Source organism: Parasteatoda tepidariorum, chromosome 6 (genome assembly GCF_043381705.1).
Source record: "Parasteatoda tepidariorum isolate YZ-2023 chromosome 6, CAS_Ptep_4.0, whole genome shotgun sequence".
NCBI classification, from domain to species: domain Eukaryota; kingdom Metazoa; phylum Arthropoda; class Arachnida; order Araneae; family Theridiidae; genus Parasteatoda; species Parasteatoda tepidariorum.
The window spans coordinates 88,675,151-88,680,086 of NC_092209.1; the positions used below are offsets into that span (position 1 = coordinate 88,675,151).

At 30.3% G+C, this 4,936-nt stretch overlaps 1 long non-coding RNA gene across 1 annotated transcript; it reads right to left on the bottom strand.

Moving 5' to 3' along the window:
- LOC122272044 (uncharacterized) lies at positions 1 to 3,854 on the bottom strand. The gene is made up of 2 exons (XR_006226758.2): positions 3,715 to 3,854; positions 1 to 395 (listed from the first exon to the last, which is right to left on the bottom strand). It is a non-coding gene; the product is annotated as an uncharacterized lncRNA (long non-coding RNA).
- Between the last annotated feature and the right edge of the window lie 1,082 nt (positions 3,855 to 4,936).

Consider the following 4,936-nt stretch of genomic DNA (forward strand, 5'->3'; position numbering starts at 1 on the left):
TAATTTGATTACGTTTTTAATATAAACTCATTTTTAATGTTAATGAACATTTGAGGCAATACATAAGCGTACAACTATAAAAATAATGTTGCATTTTCAGCATATAAATAATATGCTTTTCTGCATCACAATTCTTTGATCAATGGAATAATGTTGCATAAAATCTGGGAGTATGAAATAAAGCGATGGTGGCTCTCGTAAGCATTGATCAACGAAAGTAATGGTGCATTATCTTTCTTCATAACCATAATATATTGCATGCATCGTTGTGTAATCTATGCAGCAGCTCCTGGATTAAGGGAACGATGCTGCAGGAGTTTTGGGCGTCCAACAAAAGATAACGGAGGCCCGGAAAGCGTGAAGACATTTAACACTAATGTTAAGGCTATCACAACCTGAAGAAAAGAGAGATAGATATTGAAATCTACATATATAAACTTTAAATATAACATAATTATATATAAAGTTTATTTACACATATAAACTTTAAATGTAACGCAAACTGTTATAAATTTTCTGTTAAAACTCTTATATATAAAGTAATATTGTAAGACATCTGAATTTTAATACCATAATATATATTTGAGAAATATCGATATTTAAAGATTTATGGCGATATTTTTTCAATTAATTAATTTCAATTATAGGTAGACGTGAGACATAACGGAATTGCAAAATGCTATTTTTTTAAATTTTTAATATTTTTTATATGAGGAGGTGTTGCTCTTTTGAGCAAAAAATTAGTAAAACTAAAACAAGACGTTACTACTTAACCACAGACGTTTGTCTGAATTTTTTAAACAATAGTTTTCGTTGAGTAATGTATTACTCCTATTACAATACAAGAGTAATGTATTACACTTACCATGTTACCTCTGATGATTTTGTTATCAAGACAAAGTGCATATATTTGTTCAAGCTAGTTAGTACATGCTGAGAGTGCGCTGAATTATCCTTAGTTTACATTCTTTTACGCATATTTCTCGATTGATCTCAAATTTCTGATCTGAATCGTGTCTCCAAGAATAAATGATTCAATATTATTTAAATTAGTTGAGAAGTAGCTGTAAATTTTATCTAAACTTTAGAGTGATTGCTAAGAGAAAAAAATTTCCACTTAGTTTTAATATGAATATCTACCACTTTCCAAACATTGGTAATACCTTAACTGTATTGTCTTGAAAACTCGGTCTTAACAAGTTAGATCTCATAAAACTCATCTTTTGACACTTAATCGATATTTGATTATCATCAGATATTTGATTGATAATTTGCATTTTCTATTGTATTTGGATAATAATTTCTATTATAATTAAGTTATTTTTGATTTCTATAAGAATCATGAAATGTTGTTGAGAAGTTTATTATCTGTTAAATCATTTTGGTTTTCTTCCATATATTACATTACCCCATTCCCTTTGAAGCGTTATTTTTCAATTAAGATCTTCTTTTCGACACTATTCATTCTAAATTCGCCACTATTTATTTTAAAATACCACAAAATAACTTTGTGGTATTTCATTGCTATTAGCATATTCTTTAACATTAGCTTTTCTGTTTTTTTGAAGCATTATTTTTGCATACATACATACATACATATATATATGGGTCATTCTCACAAAAACAGTCATTTTCATGTCCCCAGTATATTTTATGTTTGTTTTACAACTTACGAAAAAAATTTTTTCAGGGAAAGTGTCCTTCAGAATGCAAGCTAACAAAAGAATAAAAATAAAATTATCAATTTTTATTTTTTATTAATTTTAGGTAATAAAAATATACCAATATGTCATTCCCTCACTTGTCCCCACTGCTGATTTAAAAAAAGAAAAAAATTGTNATATATATATATATATACATTCATATATAATATTGCATACATACATATATAATAATTTTTAAAAGCATAATATTTTTCTCGAAAAATTGCAAAAATACGGAGGAATTTTTGAAATAAGATTTGTATTTTCCTTTTATTTTATAGAACAACACTTACATTTTCGATTATATATCAAAACAAGCGGTAAGAGCAGTTTAAAATGAGTAAACTAAAAGAACACGCCTGTGCTATCACGTGCATGTGATAGCAACACAAGTACTGCCACAAGCAAATTTGTTCTTTTAAGCGAACATACATATCTAATAACCTCCTCCTCCTCCTATTATAAACATGCATCTTTAATTGTGATAATATAGTTCTCTATATTCACCCTAAATTCATAAACATCATACCAATTTATTTATAATTATATCCACTGAGAAATAAACATTTAGTTCAATCGATTTAAAGTTCATGAATTTAGAGTTAATAGAGAGAGAGAATGGGGAATAGAGAGGAGGAGGGATAGATGATCACAATTAAAAATCGCAATTAAAATTATTGCTTTTGAAGAGGAGGGAGAAAAGCATGAGGGGGGGGGGTAATTGAATATGTAGAAGTATATTTTATAACCGTCGTTGAACAGCCGATCCAATTCTATCGGGTTAGGACTACTAATGTTCAACTCCGTAGCCTTGTAATTTTGAACCCAATACAGAAGACAAGGAAACTCCTGGATCGAGTATTGGGAGAAATTTGCCTTCGCGGAGGACTTTCTGATGGAGCTAATCCGCATTTGCGTTACATGGAGAGGAAGACCACGACAACCTCCCATGGTTTGCCTGAAGGCAAGGGGACTCTAACCCATGATCCGTCTACCACCGAGGATATTTCACGTCAACACTGTGGTCGGTGCAAGCCGGGTGCGGAATTCGTATAGACTGGGATTCGAACCCGGTTCGCGCATTGGAAGGCGAACACTCTATTCCCTGAGCCATCGCGGCTCACGTAGAAGTACATATATTTTTTGAAAAATAATAAACTGCTATATATATTTTTAAAAAATGTTTTAGACTAGAAGGCTTTGCCTCTGCTCCCACAGCTCGCCAACACTTGCAATATCTTCTCTTTCATCTTATTCTATTTCGTCTGAAACGTAATATTTACCACAACAGCTTGGCTTCAAAATATACAATGAAAAAACGCTTTGGCACTTTACCTGAATATACAAATTAATTTCCATATTACCCAGATAATCTACGGAATAACTGATTTCTACACTTTAGCAGCAACTTAATTAAAGTTACCAATTTGACAATTGTAATGACACTTACTACATATACCTCAATCTATGCGGACACTTTTTTTAATCTATAAATGACAAGCAGAAAAAGTTTCACTTGTGCTTATTTATTCATTTGTAATCGAACATATCAGTTTTAATGCTACTTAAGTTCATAAATTATTTTAGTTTTTACGTCATTTTAGCTGTAACAGATAGAAGTATAACGTTTTTCTCACGAAACTTAAGTTTTTTGTAACATTATTTTCTGAATGAAAAGTACATAGTTAAAGTGGATGCAAAGTACAACATAATCTCTTCATAAACTCTTGTCATAATAAGTAAACTACGTCATTTAATTATTGCTTAATTTGTACGTTGCTAAGGTAAATAGTGTTGGCAGGAAGAGAATTCATATACTTCGAAATTGTATATTTTGATCAAATATTTTTCAACCCATAATGTGAAATTTAACAACATTATTTTCATCCGGAGAAAATTACTTTATGCCTCCTGTATAAGAAAAAGAGACAAATGGAAAGTTTAAAGTTTGTTCTCTTAAACAATCTTTAAAAATATCAAGAATTTCTTAGATTTCAAAACATGTACTCACGTAGTTCCATTTCCATATTTTTCTACTAATGTATAACATTATAAATACATTTAACGCTTAGTTGACTTTAACTACTAAGGTACCACTAAATCCTTTAAACGTACTCGTTTTAAAGCAAAAACCTTAATTCTTCTATAAATGTTGTATTGACAGACTTCGAAATCGGAAGAAAAAAATATCATAAATTTTTATTAAGGAAAATTAAAAACCTTTACATTCAACTTGATTTTGTTGCCCAGCTAAATACACAATATGTGCATACTATTGATAACATCTCAATAGGAATTTTTACTCATAAAATAAATAATCAATAAGCAGTAATTCAGAAATAGAAACATTGAGAAATATACTCCCGCGGAATTGAAAAACCAACGTAAGCGACAAAAATTTTAAATTGAGATTTTTGTATATTTGGGAACTTTATATGGCCATTTATATATTTCTTTAAAAAATTAAAATATTAATAAAAATATTAATTGAAAATAGAGTTTATTTATGTTTCGTATGAAAGCAAAAAAAAAAGTTAAAAAAAGTTGTAATCGCCTTTTTACGATCACTAGTTACTTATTGGTCAAATGCTTTTTCTTTCTGGATTGATTCCGTTAAACGCCACACCATTTCAAATCATGGGTTGTAAAAACTGTCTCCATGGATGTTTGTCGTCGGATTAGACTGCCTATGTACGTGTTTCAAGACGTCACAAAATACTTTTCCATCTTCAGCATTCATATTTATAATCGCGATCGCAACGCTCTAGTATACCCTCTAGCGGGAGCCTGAAAATATCAATCATTAATTTATTAACTTGTCACTGAGTTCCATCAAAATCATTGACAGAATCAGACGCCATTTTTTAGCAGCAAATAGGAAGTAAAATTTCCCTAAGGAAAAGGCTGAAGAACTTGAAAAAACTCTCCAGAATATTGGTAAATCTTTCCGAAATAGAACACGCCAAACATTTGAAGAAAAATTCCTCAATAATTTTTAACTTCTATTATCAACGAACTTGCAACTGATACGAGGGTTGTTATTTATATTTCTGGCCTTGGCAACAGTAAGTGTTGCTAGGCGACCGCAGACGATTTTAATCGAAAGTTTGATATTTTTAAACATAAATTCAGCAGACGATTTACCATTATAGCTTCATTTGTGTTGTTGACAGTAAATTGAAAAGTTCTTCTCTTTCAAAAAATGGAATTGAATCGTGAACATTTTCGTGCCA